The sequence below is a fragment of the Bombus terrestris genome, chromosome 3 (assembly GCF_910591885.1).
Source record: "Bombus terrestris chromosome 3, iyBomTerr1.2, whole genome shotgun sequence".
Lineage (NCBI taxonomy): Eukaryota > Metazoa > Arthropoda > Insecta > Hymenoptera > Apidae > Bombus > Bombus terrestris.
Window position 1 is genome coordinate 11,433,388 of NC_063271.1, and position 20,137 is coordinate 11,453,524.

At 33.8% G+C, this 20,137-nt stretch overlaps 1 protein-coding gene across 5 annotated transcripts in view; it reads left to right on the forward strand.

Annotated features, from left to right (window-relative positions):
* Positions 1-20,137, forward strand: part of LOC100649131 (ras-related protein Rab-37) — a 172,705-nt gene that overhangs the window by 139,145 nt on the left and 13,423 nt on the right. The gene's annotated exons all lie outside the window — the stretch shown is intronic.

Sequence of the window (20,137 nt, forward strand, 5' to 3'; positions counted from 1 at the left end):
CTCTAAAATTGTTTATTCCCATTAAATTCTATTGAAATCTATCAGAAAATTTTAAAAGCACATGTTAAGAAACAGAATTTAAATTGCCAAATTTTCAAATCATGATAATATTTCCAGTTACTCGTTCAATTTTATGAGACTCAAGGTTTATATTAATATTCAAATTCTATTAGATCGAACGTGACTCGATGATTGGAAAAGTTATTAATATTAAAATTCTGCGATACAGAGGTTCATCTATCGAAAATCGAAAATTCCCGGTACAGATTTACGAATAAAGAAAATTCCTCTTCCGTAGAACTCTTATCAGACTGGAATTAAATTCCTATCAGAGAATTCACAGAAATTCGCAAGTGCAATGCTAAACAGGAAATCAATAGCATCAGGTGAAACTAGCTCGATTCGGACGAAATGAAACCATTATTGTTGAATCGCGAACCTCTTTGTCAAGATCTGACTAACGTGGTTAACGTCGCTGAGAGTTATACTCTAATCCATCAACCCTTTAATTGCTGCTTCTCTTATTTCCTTCCTCTTGACCCAACAGTATCTGTATAATGGCATCATGGTACTATTATAGTATGGTACCATTAACAGTATCCACATACGTATATCAAATTAATTATATAATTGTATTTTTATAAATCTTATTAAATAAATGATTAATATTAACAAAGCATAAAAATATCGAGACATTATATTTTATTTTCGTTATATGATTTTTTGGAAAAATATTAATAGCTTCACGATGAAAATTGAGTGTGATGAATAATTAATTCATATTGCTTACTGGTTTTTTGCTACTTAGTTCTATAATTTTTTACATGTGTACACTCCTATTTATATTATAGATGATAGAAAATTTTATTAAATTATTCAAATCATTAAGAATTGCTATTTCATTTGAAATGTTAAATTCTAAAGAAAGTTCTTTTGTTAAATATTGCGATAATCACCTTATTAATTATACATGATTAAATTAAATTTTTACCTCATCTCTACCTATATATATTCATTGCGTAACACGTCGTTTTAATAGATTTCAACATCCGTATCATTAACTTACCTGTTCTATTTATTCTTGTTTACTAATTATTCTAATTTCATTTCTACCTTTTTTTAAACTGTAAATAAGGAAACTATTGATACATAATAGTTAATTCAATATTTTTTTTATAAATCTTGCGAACAGTTTCTGCTAAATTGTATTACACATTTTGAATCGTTATTTCGCACGAATATAAAATTGTGATCAATTAATTGTCACACGTTTCGATCAAATTTCTCAGGCAAACACAGAGAAAATGGGAAAATATTAAATCCATGTTCTTCTGTCGTAAAAATGGAACCATCGACGGCGAGTTATTTTATTATTCCCTTCCACTGCCTTTGTTTCAGCAAGTTCGAATGAAAAAGCGTAAAAATGGATGATATTTTATATCGCCCGACTTCGTAGTATACTGTCGTCACCGTTGAAGTTTCCTTTCCGATGCATGAATAAAAAAGCAGCTGCAGACGAATATTTCTACGACATTTAATTCTACGGTTGATATTGGAGTACTTTTTAAACGCGTACCAAAAAATTCAGCAGAAGAAGGTAGAATTAAAATCAAGCAAGATATTGTACGAATGTAGCCTGCTCAAATATTGTTTATTAAATTTCAGCAAAGTGAAAGAACACGATAAAATCAATATCATATTTTAATTAAATATGATTTCGATTTTGCATTAGTAAAACCCAATACAATTAACTAACGTGAAAGGAAAACAAAATGAACAACAAACAGGATGCATTTCCTTTAACAAATTATTAACTTAACCAATAAAACCTTTTTAAAATTGAATAACAAATTGAAAAAACACAGAACAGAGGCAATAGATATTTTTTTAAATCTGCTTCTAAAATCTTCTTACATTTATGCAAAATATGACTCCAACAAATTTCATAAACAAATGTATATGCATCCAACATATAGCCAGGACATAACAACGCCAAACAATTTCGAACATCGCTAACATCTCCTCTAATTTGCAATAACGTAACAGCCAAAGAAATCAAGCTTACTCAACTTAGGCTAACGGGATACTTTTCTCATCCTCTCACCCTTTTATCCTTTGATATCTCCAGAAGTTTCTAACAATAAGAGCCACCCGGTACATTTACGGACCTTAACGGTGCCCCAACGGAAAAACGTTGGAAACGTGGCTATCCTTCCGATAATTTAAAATCCAGTCGACATCTACGGGCGCGAGATGAAAAACGTCACGCGATTCAACCTGAACGACGATAACAACGACGCTCGCTCGCACTCGAATAGTTCAGCTTCGACGATGATACGGCCGTGCAACGTGTAATTGGTCGTAAAAGCAGCCAGTAACCTTCCTCTCGAGGATAATGTTCGCCCTGGCCGCCTTGTTTAGGTGAACTCACGGGAAAACAACCAAAGAGAGGATGAATTATCGTTCGACTTCTGACAATATCGTATCGAGATAGGGCGTTTTGCGATAACGCGCCAAACTTTTGCACGTCTTTCATCCCACTGTTCGCTTCCGCAATGAAACCGTCCAATTTTCTAATTAGTCGAATACTATGGCGATGTTCCATGTCGTTGATGTTCATATGTTACCATTTTCAATGTGTAAAAAAGATTGAACAATACGCCGGTTCGTAATTGGAAACTACAATTCGACGCGAGTTAATTTGATCCATATACGTATTTCGTTACTACGAATTTACTGATTTGCAAGCCGATTTGATGCGAAATGTGAATTTGAGTTTATGAAAATTAGAAATGAGGTTAGAGGATTTATGAAAAAGTTAAACTGTTAACGACTACGGCAAAGTTACAAATAGAGAAGAATATCTTTATGATTTTATATGGTCTTTTGTGCAAGTTTATATTTTTGTGCACACAAACTGGGCAACACAACTTAGACAGAGGTTCGTTTTATCACTCAGAAATAATAACTAGTATTTTACTTTGAATATTTCGTATACATACGCATTCTTTGCATTTTTGCATCTTTCGATTTGACATAAGTGTATGACAATCGGCACTCTATTCGTCTCAAAAATTAATACAATAATTAAGAGACAAAATTAACAATTTCGTAATTTAATTTCGTGGCCACACATTTGCTAGAAAATATTCAACACTATCGTGAGTCGCACCGATAATTTGCAACGATATGCAACAGAGCAACAGTAACAACAAACAGATTAACGACACCACGTATCGTATAATTTCTCACTAAAGAAGTTTGAGCTTCAAATTCAATTAATAATGCATTGTGAAGGCAACTTTTTCTTTCTAAGCTTCTCTTTGATATCGTGTAATTAATAATGATCAACTCGAAAGAGCATTAACATCGCCTAAGAGCATTACACAAAGGTACAAACATAAAAATCGCCATTAAGCGAGCCGCATGATTTGTTATTTCGAGGTGGCAACGACGATGCTCGAACTGCTAAATAAATTATTGCAGCCGACTTACGCAGTTAGACGAACGACCACGAGCTTTTATTCTTCTTACACGTGCGCCGCGTTTGAACAAGTGTCGCGCTTCGATGATGTGGCCATTTATGTGACAAACACCGGGGATCCCTGAGCGTCGTAAAAAAAAAAGAGTCAAAGGGTCCCTTGGGTTCCATTTTCGGTCTGTATGTCGGTCTCATTGCTAAACCGTAGTTACGTGCGTGTAATAAAGAAAACATAAACCCTCGTGATCGACATTCGAAGAGTAAGTTTTTAGATCTGACTCAAACAATTTGCTTACCATAATTTTTGAAAGAGACTCGTAAAAATATATTGGAAATTTGAACGAAAAGTTGAAGAAGTTTTATGTATAATACATTGTATTTGCAATGTATTGGTTCTTATGAGAAACCATCGTGGACTGATGTTGAAAGAAATTATCGTTTTTCCTTATGCGTTTAATGTTACTACCTTTTAAAAGTCTGTACGTTTTAGTCGATGATTGGATCATTAATAATTTTCGAGTTTAAACTTTGAATATTATTTATAATTACGTTATTCTTCGTAAATTAGTAAATTAATAGGCAACTGTGAAAGATGATGAAATATTATTTTTTTATTAAAAATTCGAAGTAGAAAGTGCAAGGGAATGTTTTTGGATGAGGTACGAGGTACGATATTTAGGTTAAGAATTTAATAGCAATGGTTGCAGGACAAAGATCGATCGAAGATTCTCGTGTTGCATTGTCATCAATCTAAAAGCAATTTATCTAAAATGTTCCTATAGAGTTTTAATTTATCCTTCCTCGCTCTCTCGAGCTATTCATTTTCTAACTTCAACTCTTAATTTAATAAAAAGTAATTTCATAATAAATTCTTGATCGATTTATATTTGGACTCCACAAAGATGGAAGAGAATATATATAATATGAATATACAGCAATATACACAATTTATATACCAATGATAAGTACATATTACCATTTATTTTAATTAATAATTAGATTATTGAATCTCTAATTCGAACTCTGAATATTGTTTTCTATTAACGTTATTCGCAAATAATATTAACAAATATTTTTCCTAGGAATAAATGATCGAAAATCCATAAATTTCGAGCCTCGACTAGCGCAATTACATTTCAGCGCAATTTCTTCGTAACGATCTCAGGTAACGGGTAGCCAATTACTTTCCACGTTTCTCGTGAATTACCCAATACGTGAATTACCGGCGATTTTCTCTTTCCACGGCATGTTGCTAGCATCGTGAAGTCGTGGCTTCGTTATCGTGAAGCCGACTTTGTTGCGCAATTAGATGCACGACCTATTGTGCGTGGAAGTACGCGATATCCGCGATTCAATGTGTGTCTACTTTAGGAAATCGCGGTAGAAGGTTTCGGTACCTTACGTCAATCCAAGTAAAGTTTAACGAAGGTAAATTTATTGTGACTTAACGTGAGCTTGCTTGAGATTCGACCTGAGTTTACATTTCACTTTGTTAGTATTTACATTACATAGAATCTAATATAACTTTTGAATACATTTGAGACTCAATGTAGACGCCATTCAAAGGTAAAACTACTACTTAGTATTATTCTAACAATATGATTATCTTTTAAGAAATATTTAATCCAAGAATTATTTCAAGATAATTACCTCGTAAATTTAAAATAATTAATATATTTTGCATCATTTTGCTCTTTCTGCGCCGACAACTTCTTTCCATATGTTTTGATTTCAAGGTAATTTTTTAATAGAATTCTTGATTTCTACTGATTTGAAAAGTTTTGACAAACTTATAGACCACGAAAGATTACCAAGAAACATGCACACGCGCATGTAGGAAATATCTGTGTAGCTACGTAGATTCCATTTTATAAAACACGTCCAAACCTTTTTAATCTAACGTAGTTAATCTTAGAACGTTTACGTGGTATTCTAAATCTATCTACAACTCAGCCTACTTAAACACGCCAAAGATTTCAACCATAAATTTCTACGTAGCTTAACATCAACCTAATCCTGACTCACTGCGAAGCTACCCCTAAGCTAGCGATCGATTCGTGCGGCGGAAGCTTTCGTTAATTGACAGTTGCCGATCGACGGTTTTAAACGTTGGATCTCGTCAGTCTTAAACGAGTTTTCCTATTCTGCTCGTTCGCGGCCAACGACTTTGCTTCCTTTCTCACGGTTCGCCGCCGCTCAAATCGCTGAAATAATCACGGACACTTTTTCAAATTAGAACTATACGCCTTTAAATGGAAAGCGATTTATTAATCAAATTATAAACTACAGTCAATTTCATGTAGAGTAATGATAATTATTTGAACGGTAGACTTTTATCCTTTACATCATTTCTACTATAAGAGCTAAATAATAGCAAGTTCTTTGCTATAGTTAACAGAGTTAGAATCCCTTATTAGGACAATGAATACTGTTTTGAATGTGTATCAACAATTCGAAGTTGCACGTGTCTAAAATTTCAATTATTCAAAACATTTGCATCGATTATGGGATGTTGTTCGAATAGTTATCCAGCGACAGTTTTATGAATTACTAACTTCGGGTTAATGGTTTAATATAAAGTATTTTTTTGCGAAGAATTTTAATAGAAACGCAAAGAAAATTTTAAGAATTCTGCACGATTATTCCACATAAAATTACTACATGTTGCAATGTAGGTTTCCAAACTGTTTTAAGAACCACGTTACTCATACAATGATTTAATAAAAACAAATTAGAAATCCCGAGCAATTGCTTAGGAAACTATGAATTTACTATACGTTTTTATTCAATCTCTTGAATGCGATGGATTCGCATAAATTCTTCCCATAATTCGTTCTTTCTGATGTTCAGAAATAATGAATTTATCCATTTTTGGCAATTTCTTCTCTCGGTATAATAAAACGTAACTTGAACTCTCCGCCATTAATTCGATCACTCCACTTCTTCAAACCCCTAAAAATAAGATTGCCGAGCTGATCACCCTTCGACATTCGCGTTACAAAAAAACGAGAAACACCCTATTGAACGGTCGACTGAACAAGATTTACAAGACCGATCGAGCTGGATGGAAAAACGAATCCGTCAATGACCTGTCGATAATTCAATCCACCTCTCGTTCAGGCCTTCGTTATACATTCTATTAAACTACAACTGAGCCGATAACTGTAACTCAGATAGAAAGAATAATTCGCAGAAATAACGTTTGCCCTGGCTCGATGCGTGTAATGTATTCCATAAATTAGCGGCGGAGCAAAGTTTCGATTAGGAATTGCTTCTATCGGGCCACATGTTTTCGTGTTCCTACGTCAGTAGAACAACGGTTCAACAAGCTACTTATGGATCTCTGACTGTTCGTTTCACGTCGAATTAGCATAATGTAACGGAATCCCTGAATATTCATCGAGCAACGACTTGCCTGGATTTCGCGACACGATACGCTACATGAAACTCGGATCGTGTCTTTCCAACGCTATTTTATTCTACTTTTCGTTGGTGCACGATGATTTAAGTACATAAATGTTTGCAGCAAGGTTTGTATCATTCGAGTTACCTAAGCTTCAATATTTTAAAATGCAATCTTGGGTATCGCACAGAACAATTGTACTTGCGTATCATGAGACGTCGTTATAAAAGAATGAGAGAATATCGTGTACTTTAGATGCAACAAGAGAAAATATGGAAAAGTAATCGAAGAAAGTAACGATTAGATCTTTCCCGTTGCGTTAATCACCTGTCAGTTCTACTGTTACAGAATAAGTCAATTCATAAAACAGAGAAATTAATTGAAAATCGAAGACTCCGGCGAAAAGATCTCTTGAAGTTTCAATTAAAGTGTACACTATATCAAAATATTATTTGTTTTAACAATTATATTTTTGGTTGAACCTAACGGGTTCTTCTCGTGTTTATCTACTTTGTATTAAAATATTTCTCCTTAATTATAAATTAGTATTAAAATCAATCAAAATGAAGATATATTGCAACTAAATAAAAATCCAATCAAGCAAGAAAATGTCGTATGTAAGTATCTATTCGTTCGAGTGAATGCAAAACCGACACCAAGTATTCGCGATAACAACGTTCCGTTCGCCTCGCGAGCGATTTACATTCGCGCGATCTCGCGATTAAAACGGGGAATTCGTGGAATTTAATCGGTCGATATTCACCAGCAAATGGTCGCGTTATCGTTGAAAATATGCAGCTACGAGTCGCTACTGTTTCACGGACGAAGATAATCTCGCGAAGTAAAGAATATAAAACGAGTGAGGAAACGAGCGGAGAGATCGAGGAATCGCAAAAAAAGTATCCAACCAGTCCTCGTGAACCGACTCCAAATGTGGCCTTACGATCGAGCCGACCTAATGGACGTATTAATAATGATTTATGGCGACGATTATGTCGCTCCAGTCGCCCATTGAATATCTCGCCGGGATTTCTAGTGACTTAATTGGGAGACACGTTTTTCGAATGAAGTCCAGTATTTCGGTTTCTCTATCTCTTCCTTGAAGATTTGTTAAGATTTTGGTGCAAACTGCTAGATTATTATATTGTGGTCGTTTATTAATAAATTTGCTGCTCTTTAGTGCATTTTTGATTGATCGAAATAAATAAAAATATATAATATACGATGTATAATGGCGTACGAAAGTTTCCTGCCAAATATATCTTTTACTTTATATTTCAAAAGCAGTATTTAAGAGAATTTTAAGTAATATTATACAATTATATGAGAATTCTTGTGTATTACACTGTTTTTGTTTATCATACTCTTTAGCCCGGTATTATTTAAAATTCTTTTAAACATCAGCTTTCAAATACGAAGTTAAATATTTATCGTGAAACCGGAAAATTTTACACGTCACTATAACTTAATGTTTTCCAATTATATCTATTCTTTGTAGACACATATTTCTATTGGATAATTATATTATTAATGTAATCATAATGTATATCATCGTTAATTTTAAATTTCTATAATTACTGCCTGAATTTTTAGAGATTCAAAATGTACAATGGCAATAAGAAAAAGGACTCTTCGATATGCCGAGTTAAAACGCGATTTTAATTGCTTTGCTAATGCTCGATAAAGTGCAATTTTGAGAAGATCGGAAAGGTTCATGAATTATGCAAGTTTTCAAGACGAAATTTCAGTCGAATGGATTATTTTTATGTGAATATTCATGGCAGGGTTTCATTTTAAATGTGCATATTTATCTGAATATCGAGGTGAAAGGGTTTCCATGTTCGAAATTAATTCGTTATTTGTTGTTATGTTCAAAGAGAGAAAAACAGAGGATATGTTCTGATCCGATCATAAGTTGAGTTTTAGTACGATCCAATAGTTTTCATTATTTAAACATGTCCGATCGATGTATTACGAGCAAAATTCATGATCATGCATGAAATCAACTTTAATTGAAACATATTTCGAGTATTAAATTAACAACATAATATAAAATTTGTTATACGTAAAATTCAGTTTTAAGAAACATCGACCACCATCTATCTAGGAATTTTCATAAAAAAGAAATGAAAAGAAAATTTTCAATTTTCATCCGTATTCATTTAAATGTTTATTCAGGGTTATACAGAATTATAGAAATGTAATTTAAAAATTACATCTCATTTTTCCTTTATATTCGTTTTATTAAGAATAATAATAAATAGCATTGTTTATCAAATAGATAATTATGTATGCAAAATAATATAATAATTATGTATTTCTATAAATATGTTAATGTTGAACACACATTATACGACACAGTAAATGTTATACCTGTATCTGTTGTGCATGTAAGTGTTAAATTGTAAAATCATCAATTCTCTCTACCAAACGACACAGGTCAAGTGAGCTCCCTAAAAAGGAATCAAATGACAAACTTTCCATCTAGGAATACCCGACAATTCCACAAATTCCAAACAAGGATTTTCGACAACTTTGTATATTGTGAATACATTCTCTTGCATTTCAACGAAAAATCCAACTGTTTATTTGCTACTGTATGCGAGCAGAGTGATGTCGACGATATTTCATTCGAATGGGCAAAACAGACCGGTTCGGCTCACATTTTACGTGGAAATAAACACCCGAATCGGTCAGCTTTCCACTTTTGTACAACGAGAAAGATTTCAAAAGTGAAAAAAAAAAAAAAAAAACAAAATGCACTGCTGAAAAACGCTACGTTTCTAGTTGCTAAAAAAAATTACAGTGATATAAATCTACAACCCAATTAATTTTCACCAAGCAATTCTAGGTGCGTCAAAGCCACAGATCAACAAATGTATTTTTCTCGTATGTAAACTCTTATTCGTGAAGTTTCATTCGCCATTTTGACGGAACAAAAATGCGAATGTTGATCTGTTTGTAACAATTCCATTCATTGCTCGAACGACAACGACATAGACATTTCGTAAGAATCTAATTTGTATCCGCTTGAAACTCGTGACTGTTCGTTAAAAAGCAGGATCGTTTTTAATTGTATTTGACACGATTGAACAAGTGATCCTTTGTTTTAACAATCCTCCTTTCTATCTTGTTCCAATAGTATGAATCCAACGCAACTTCTCTTACGTAAATCAACGTCAATTGCTAAAAGAATGTTAATATCCTTTGTCACAAAGCAGATAATTCTAGCACATCGAATGTTACTCGTTTTAAAATATTTACAGCCGTGGGATATAACCTGCCTCGTTTGAAATATCGCCGTTGTGTCCTCTCTCTGTAAACGCGTCGCTGCTTTCGCATTTCCCGATTTCCTCTTTAATAACGTTCCGGTAATACATCAGCCGTGAAAATTTCCCATCAAACTCAACGTTTAACAGAGGCGAATGTAACGCACCTACTCCGGTGCTCAAAGAAAATTTATAATAATTATTTCGCGCTTCAAATGGCATTTCTTTCATTGAAAATCGTTTTCTATTGAAAATATCGTTTACTGCGATTAATTCTTTAATTCTCCAATTCCCATACATACTCGTAGTTGCCATTTATTTATTCTATAACTTCTAATAATTTATTCTATAAATAAGAAAATATATCCGCATATAGTCTATAGATTTTGATGGATTTTAGTGACTGTGGTTGCGATCCGCAATCTTCAAGTATGTGCGATAAAGAAAATTTTATTATCAGCGTAGTTTGTTGAAATTCAATCGATAGGTGTACACTGATATTATTTTGGCAAAATACAGATAGTTGAGAAATAACGAGAAAAAATATTATTTAGAGAGAGATTTATGTGCAAAAGATGTTTATATTTTCCAGGTATATTAATGGTTAACATCGATCACGAAATGCAATTTCATCGGTACCGAAACGCTGATGGATCGATTGATAAATTGATAAAATAACACGTTGAAAACTAATCTCGGAGTTACTATAACGCGTCGATTATTGCGTTTTCGAATTTGTTGGTGATCAGTATTTCTGCGTGTGATTAAAATCACTGATGCAAAGTTCGTTATATCAAAAGCGTGAAATTCTGTCGCGTTTAATTATGAATTTGCTTGACTTTTGATGAAATATCTTTTCGATTCTAATAGCGACGATCACTGAAGTCTTAGATATAGTTCGGAATTGTTATTACCACAATATATTTTAAAATAATAATCTTCAATCTTTTTAGCTTCAAGCGGCCTTAAAAAATCTCAGACGTGAACGTTAAGGTAACGCGAAAGTAATGATAACTATTAAAGCAAACTGTTCGTACAGAAGGATTAATTGTCCGTAATTTCTCGTCGTACGCTTTCTCCTGCATAAGAAGCTTTGGTTAATTATATACGGAAGACGTAAAAAAAGGAGAGCTACATAATTGAACGATGCGTCAGTATACGGTGGCGATATGCGAGTGAGCCAGTGGAAATTTAATCAAACGCTGTTCCCAATATCAATACGCAATGAAAAAAAGCGTAATAAAAAATGACGGAAATCAGTGGAAGCGGCAGCCGTGTTTACTTCGATTAATTTCGCTGCCTTTTTAATTCGATAGAATACGCGCAGCTTCGACGGAAATGAAAACTTTGTTCCGCTATGAGTATCAATGTAAAAGTAATCGAAATAAAATACTAATTGCTTTCGCAGCGGATCGTTATCAATCATTTGTAATAGATACTTCGAACGATGAAAAATTGCTGCCGTTTTTAATTTCTTTCGTTTTGTTCTTGCGGTTTATTTAATTAAATAACAATCTATGTTTTTATTAATCGCTTTATTAAACTTTATTAAACTATATTTAATTAATTAATAAAAGTGCTCAGTGCTTCAAGTTTTCAAGAAGTGTTAAGTAAGCAGGTCAGTTAGTGTTCTAATATAAGAACGATGTTTATTTAATGTCTAGTTAAAATTGTTATAACGATGATATGTTGATTCTTCTTTCGATTTCTTTCATTTTACACTCGTGCTTTATTTAACTAAATAAGTATTTGTATTTCTATTATTTAATTTTAGTGTATTTGCTGTTTGTACTTTGTAATTTTAGCTTCCAAAAATGTAGTTCAATTATAGAGCGGCCCAAGTTGTCGTTTAAATTGTCAATTAAAATTTTTATAATAACGATTTATCGTGTTATTACATGTATTATAATGTTGTAACATTATAATATAATATAACATAACTGCGCTATTATCTTATGTAGTGTATACTAATTGCGTCGCGTCGTAAGCCTCAAAGTCGTAAGAGAGGAATTTTCCTTTGTGAGAGCCTCACAGTGCCATCTGATAGTGCTTGAGTTAACTAATCGAGTTATTCTCTGCTCTCTATATACGTATACTGTTACTAAATATAACTCAAATATGATATAGTTAGTATATCAAATACGCTAAATTGATATGAAAATATATAATAAACAAATATTACAATATTTTATTTATATCTAAAGAATAGAAGAACCACTTTTGCGAAGATTATGTTGGCGAAGTGGCTATCGTCTCAGACGTTAAAATTACTTTAACGCTATGATAGTGGGTTCGAATCCCGTTAACGTCAAATGGAGTTTTTTTATGGTAAACAAAACTTGTATTATGTTAACAAAGTGAAGTTTGTTCACGCAGTGATGATATCCAACAGTTTACTATTGAGTCTTGTTCGATCGAACCTCGGAATTTCTGGGGATCTCGAGCAGGGCAGTGAGTTTGTAAACGAAGTCATAGTTACTCTGAGTGTGAACTTTCTTTTTCAATATTTTCATAAAATCTTTATCGAATCCAACATCGAGCTGTATTTGGCTTTTCATTCTATTCCCCGCTTCCATTCGCAAATATTATTTATGATATCAAACACACTGTTTCGCGTGCGAGCTTAAGTTGATGGAAATGAGCTATTGGTTATGAAAAATAGCCAAATTATGAAATTTTCATTGTAATATTTCATCAATCACGAACCAGTTCACTTCAATTTTATAAAATCGTATTAATAAAACGTAAATTTCATATTATGTTAGTTTACATAATATTGCTAATGGAAAAGAATTGTTAGGATTTGAAGCTTCTACGAATTTTTCCTGGATGTAATTTTACAAAATTACTAATTAATAATTACTAACAAAAACATTGGAACATACGTTAAATTTGACATTATTTCTTCTCGATCATTTTTTTCACGATACTGGCAATGTTTCGTACCATATACAATGCCTGTTTATGCAATATTTAACGTGTTATTCGAAATATCACGGAACAGACGATGTGTCTCTAAAATTCGAAACTCGTTATATGAATGAAGGAAAGGGGTGGTTACGCATAATCCCGGAAATAGGTCGGTCCGCGGTCAGCCAGCAATCACCACGTTAATTACTATGTTAATTAGTGAACAGCATCAGAATGTTCTGTCAGTCAACGCCTCTTTGCTGACCTTACCAGGCTATTCCTTTCTCCTCTTCGAGCTACCAGGAAAACACATTAACCAGCCGTTTTCATCACGTCGTCGACAACCAATACGCTTATAATATCCAATAGCACGTTACCAAAAGGGCGTGATTAGTTTTCATAATGGCTGCTGGAACTTAACAAGCACTTTCTCATCTTCAACATCAAAAGCATGAATCCGTAATATTTTAAGGGAGACAGAAAAATGAGGAAAAAATGCGAGTGGAAAATTTCGAAAATCTCCTTCGGCTTTGACGAAAGAATTTACTCAACACGTACATAACATCTTTGTAATTTGATAAATATTGGAATTTCAGAGAAATTAATTAAAATACGGCAAATAACTCGTTACCTCTGGAACAAATTTCGCATACACTACCAGTTTAAATGTACCGGAAGACTCGTTTATTTCTCATAGAATGTAATTTAACTGCAATATCACAAATAATATCTATATTCTGTTTATCATCTTTTTATTTCATTCTTTATTATTTTATTATTACGATGTATTACTATTATGTACTAATTTGTCCAAAAGCTTTTTCAAAATATAATTCACGAGATCGTGGAAATGGATAGGTGCAGAATTAATATTATAAGACCTTCGTAGAAATTATTTTACCGGAGCTCAGAAAATTTCTCCAGCACTTGAACGGAGACATTGAACACATCGAACACAGGGAAAGTATAATTATTGTAACTCAATTTGCAAATTACAAATACAGAGAAACTGAAAATTAAATTCAGAACAAACACGCGCAACTAAATTATCGAAGCAACGTACCGTAGAAGATATAATCTTTTATATTTTTGTTATCTTCTTGAAAACCATACATTAGAGAATAAAAAATATTTATCTATTCGCTCGTACCTTTTTAATGTATTCGTGCACTGATCTCTAAATAGATCCCCGTTCGAAAGTCTTGGAAGAGTTATTATCATAATTGCCTCAGAATTGAAGCAAATCATGAACGAACTATGTTGCAACATTTTACTTAATTTGATATATTTTTGATAATTTTTATTTAATTTACTCTACACGATAAAGAAAGTATACATTATTAATGTATCAACAACTTTACTAAAAGATGTATGTAATTTAAAATTCATAATCTGAATTAAACATCCTCTGTGTGTTAAAAATAGACGTCCTAAGATTCTGGAGTTGAACTATACATACTAGTTATTAATTTTTACATTAATTTGTACATTTGATAAAATTCCTGCCGATATGAAAAAACTTCCAAAGTGTCGGAATACTTATGGACGGTAGTGTACGTCTGGAAAAAACAACCGACAACCCGTTCGAAAGTATGCCAGGCTTTATTAACCTCGTTAGGTTCGAAGCACGATGGTCGAATGATATTTCGTCGGCTAGCAGCTTGAAAACGCGGAATCAAAAGGAAGTAACAAGGGCGGAGTTCCTTTTGTGACAACAAGGTTACCTCTTCACCTTGCCTCCATTTCCTTCTTCCAATTTTCGTTTTGCAACTCTGACACTCTCCACGATTCCCTTCGCCTAAGTCTCTTTTTCTGGAGCGTGCCACAACTGTGGTTACGCTTCGAATGATCGACTGTAAATAGGAGGAAGAAAAAAGGAAATCGTTGCGCTCATACTTGGATTTATGGCTCCTTTTTTCAAAGCTCCTGGAATTTTTCTCTCCGTTCTACCGCGAGCTCCGCAACTTTTTATCCAGCCTATTATTTCTCGTATTAACTCGGTTCTGACAGCTTCGCGTGAAACAAATTGCCTTGATACAGGTTTTAAAGTAACTTGAAACAAAGTGGGAGATAGTAACTCGGAAGAAGATATTTTTCTCTTACGGAGGACTGAAAATTAGCAGGATAATCGCTTGTAAATAGATTGCTGATCTTTACGCAAATTCGTGTTCTCGACAATTTAATTAAAAGAGTAAACCCTTGATAGAGGAGTGTATATTACGTACAAAGTATCGTAACAAGCACTAAACTTTGGATACTTTTCTACAATGTTTCACACTATGAACATTTTGTGCATCGTGCAACTTCGAATTTTCAAATTTCTCACAAATGCATGAACATTCACGGTAACGCTAATTCCCTAACGTCTAATTTTTCGTTCCTATAACTATTTATATTATTTTGCGTCTCATGCCTATTCTATGCATTTTTGTGTCCTCGAATTTTCCATAAATTCCAAAGTTTGATCACGAACCTTTTCGAAATTATCACACGAATTATTCGAGGAACAAGAATTGTCTTTTAATGTGACAAAATGTGCGAATAGTGAATTCACTAGTCTGAATCTGACATTCGGAACCGTTCGAGTTACTTGATCCTTGATCCTCTATCCTACGCATGTAAGAAAAAATCGAGCCCGTGCAACCGGATGTCTTTATGTAATCGGGACAAAAACCTCTTGCGCAGGTGAAAGAAGGACGTTCAACTCAACCGATTTTGGTTGAGCAGCGTAATCCTTTCGACTACGAGCGATTTACACGTTCTTTTCGGCACGTGCACGTTCGTCTAGCAGATGTTAGATGGGAACGTTATTGGAAAATCAGAAATAATCGAATATAGAATAATCTTATACAGGTAAACAGAAAATTAATTTCATTCACGAAATATTCTTGTGCAATTGTTTTCTGTACGAGCGATACAGAGAAAGTTACACGTTCATACAATTAACATTTAACTTTTATAACAATTAACGTATCAATTTATATTCTAGGAACTAAGTTTGCAATAACTTTGGAATATTTTACAAGTTTATTAGCATATCGAAGTTAATAAGTTAAAACCAAATAGATGGACTATCTACAATATGGATTTTCAGATTATCTCTTAATTGAACATCGCCCAATGGAAAATTAACGTTAGTTAAAATGTTACTTGTAATTTAAATTCTCTCTCGTTCAAATATTCTTTATTTTTTTAAATTTAAATTCATATGAATTTTATATATGTTTTTACCAACGTAAATTAAACTTCGACCTGACTAACTGAAAATATTATACTAATTAAATGACTACATTTTATACTGACTTATTAAATACAAATCTATTGAATTGGTTATCGCTGGAAACTATTTAAAACACATATCCGAAATATAGGGAAAAAACGGAGCAATAAAACCTAGTTGAAGTTGACCGAAAAATAGATTCTTCGATTCAAATGAAATAAATCTTTTACTACATCGCTACGATATATGAAATTCAATGTATTTAATTTTTTAATTTATCATTTTGAACAACAAGCACGCGACTTCTCGTGATCATAAACGTCCAACAGCTGCGACATTGTCGTCAACAACGTCACGTGTGAGCTTCGTCACGAATTCGTCGAATTGATTAATTGCAAACCAGCAGCATATCTGTAAGGATTCATTGTGTGCTTTTAAGTGCAACACCGTGATACCTCCTTTTGTCGAATGTTCTAAGCGTCCGATGCGTCCGATGCATCCGATGTGTCCGATGCATCCGATGCATTAATTAATTACGCATCCCCGAATTAACGATCGATCGAACGTACGGGTCCGATCAATAATTAATCTCGCGTACAGGTTTGCGTGCTGGTATTCGACGTCTCCGTCAGTTCAGATAGCTGCAGTAATAACAGACAATAAGACAATACAAAACGAGTGGCATCGTCGAATGGCACTGCTGTGTGTGTTATTTGAGAGATGAAATCTCGCTTTGTTTCCGTTCTTTTCTTGTTTCCTGTCAATGTAATTTGAATCTTTCGAAATAGAATACGTCGATTAGAGGGAATCTCCTCGAAATAAGAATATATATTTCTGATTTTCTTTACTTTGGTTACGTTTGCTATAGAACGAATATGAGACGAAGTTTGCTAACGTTGCCATTTTTCAGATTTCAAATTACCTTTAAAAAATGAAATGATTTTGATCACTGCGTGAATCTAACAGTAATAGTTCGCATTATCGAACTATCGAATATGGATTGGATGTTGTCCAACAAGGTTTATTTCAATTCGTTCTCTCTTCAAAATTAGCGATCATTCAACGATTTACGAACGTCAGTGGAAACCAGGAGAAGAAAACAGAGAAGATGTATTTGAAAGACGATCTAGATGAATGTGAAAAAGGTGACGAATTTGAAAAAAACGAAGCTAAAGAATACCAATCTAAGTTCTCCTCGTCAATTTTCTAAATTTCGTAACAATATTTTGCCTTACATGGTTAGAATGTACAACCTTTCGTGTGAAATTTGGTAAATATTCGACGCTTAATGCTCGTCATATAAAAATCCGTAAGACAAAAATACCTAAAACTGAATGTCAAATTAATCCATAAAACCGACGAGAACTGAACTGAAGCTAAGTTAAACGATTCGTTTAATTATTTGGCTTTAATTATTAGTCGTACGGTGCCGGCGAAAAACCTACATTTTTACCACGTCAGGCAAAACCTTCGTTCGAAATATTACCGCACGCGAAGATCTCAGATGGCTTAGATAACAAGCACAGAGGAACCTGAACACACGATATTCCGCGCTGCGTTCGTTTCGCCGAGGCATTTTAAAGGAGCGTCGCGCGTTCATGTAGGGTAGCCGTCAACGACACCGAAGGAACGAAGGGTGAAAATAAAGCTGGCTTGGAGAAGAGAGAGGCTGAAACATCGGCAGTGACATGGAAAAAGGACTCCTTCGGAGGTAACCGATGCGAAAGAAGGAAATCGCTGGCGTGTGACGCGATGACGCAACGGGGACAGGTCATCCGTGTCTCGACAGAAGATAATGTCCGAGCGCAAAGCCAAGGGCGTTTGCACAATAGTCAGAATCCACGGAGAAACGAGACCGTGTTACCATCGGTGGAAACGCCTATGAAACACGCTCTCTTTCCTCGACTTTATATTCCATTAAAACAACCGCCGTTCTTAAAATGGTATAAACGTGGAACCGAAATCATTGCGAGGGAGAAGAGTCTCTTTAGATTTGTGTACTATAAAAACGATATAAAACCGGGGAAAACGATTGAATCGTAATTCTGGATTTAATACGAAGCAATGGATCGTGCCTGTCGTTTGTCAGTTTGGTCAAATTGATCTAATCGCTTATAACGATTATAGGAGAAATCTCGTTTGGTTTGTGTTCTACGAAGGCGGGAAAAAAATGATCGAAGTCGTAAAATTTCTTGATTTAATGCAACAATTTTGCAGAACGTGAATTTCGTTAAGTTGGTGTAATCGTTTATGACAATTGCATGGGAAGACCCTTTGAGACTGTGTTCTACGAAGTGAATAAACCGTAAAATTTCTTAATTCAATGTAAAAATTTCTGAGTTATTGTTCGTATGAATTTGGTTAAATTGGTCTATTCATCTACGACGATTATAAGAAAAATCTTGATTGATTTGTGTTCTATGGAAACGATATGAAAGCGGCGATTAAATTGTAAAATTACTTGATTCAGTGCAAAGATGTTGGAGTTGTATGTGGATCGTGTCCATTGGGATTTAAGTTGAAGTTTATCTCGTATGGGTGTAAGTCTGATACATTTAGAAAGATTGCAATGAAGATATAAAATTTCATAAAAATTTAAAGGCACTGTGCAATTAAAATGAAAATACTAATTGTCGGTAATAAGAACTTAATTATTGGTAACAGTTGGTCGCTGATAACGAAGACTTTTAATCAGAGAAAGTGAATTATCCAGATGAAATGCAGGTGTTAATGAATGATTAGTGCTTGGAAACGGTTATTCAGGACACATTTTCATTAAAGAGATTACGATTGCGCGCCTTGATTGAATACCGTTGTATCTAGATTTTGCAATTAGCGAATTGCAACAACGAAATGGAGACCTTGGTAAATGGAAATGTCGAAGAAAGGATCGATAGATTTAAAAATAGAAGGAATCTATATAAAAGGACTATTAAAGATCTAATAGAAGACCTTTTAAAAGCTGTCGACATTCAAGTTGCCGAAAACCTTCAAAGCTATGCTAAGAATATGTCGAAAAATCAATTGAAAGATAACTTACGATAATAATAATTAAAAAAAAAAAAACTAACAATATTCTTCGAATATGGAAAAGATATAAAAATGGCAAAATTTCACGGTGGATTTTACGCTTTTGGCAATTTCAATGACTCATTGCATTTCCTTGATACAAATTTAGTCATTCGAAGTATTAGCGCCAATTTTCTATCTTTATTAATTTTAACTATCGAAATGAAAGAATAGTATTAAACAGAAATAATTCTATTAGAAGTGGCAAAATGAAATTATCTTGCAATTGTTCTTCTCAATGTATAATAAGCCTGTCTATTGTAGCTTAATCATAAAATATTCTTGAAATTTTTATTTGATTAGGTGCTCGTGTAATGGAATGCTTCTGCTACTTCGAACTCTTCGGATCGTATAAAGTAAAGTGTAGGAAAGGGCGCCACCAGTCAGGTAGAGTCCGCCGGCAACAGGGCCTGTTCCGTTGTAACCTCGAGGGTTTTTTTGACGCTAGGTACGGCGTGGGTGGGCCCAAAGCGGTAGGCTGGACCAGCCAGCCTCGTATCTGCATCAGGATTCGGTTTTTGTAACGAAATCGCCCCGGGAATCCCCGACAGACTCCACTTCCAACTCGTTAATTCGATTGATCTCCATTTAATTTCAAATTTCCAATCGAATGGTTTTCTTTCTTAATCGCATTTTGTGCAATAAACGAGGACAAACAAATAAATATAAGATTGTTATTTACTATGAGATAGATTTAGCTTACTCGCATTAGTTCCAATTTGAAGAACTAAAAACAAGATTAACTTCAACCTGTTACTGTCGCAATTATTTTCATCGATTAATAG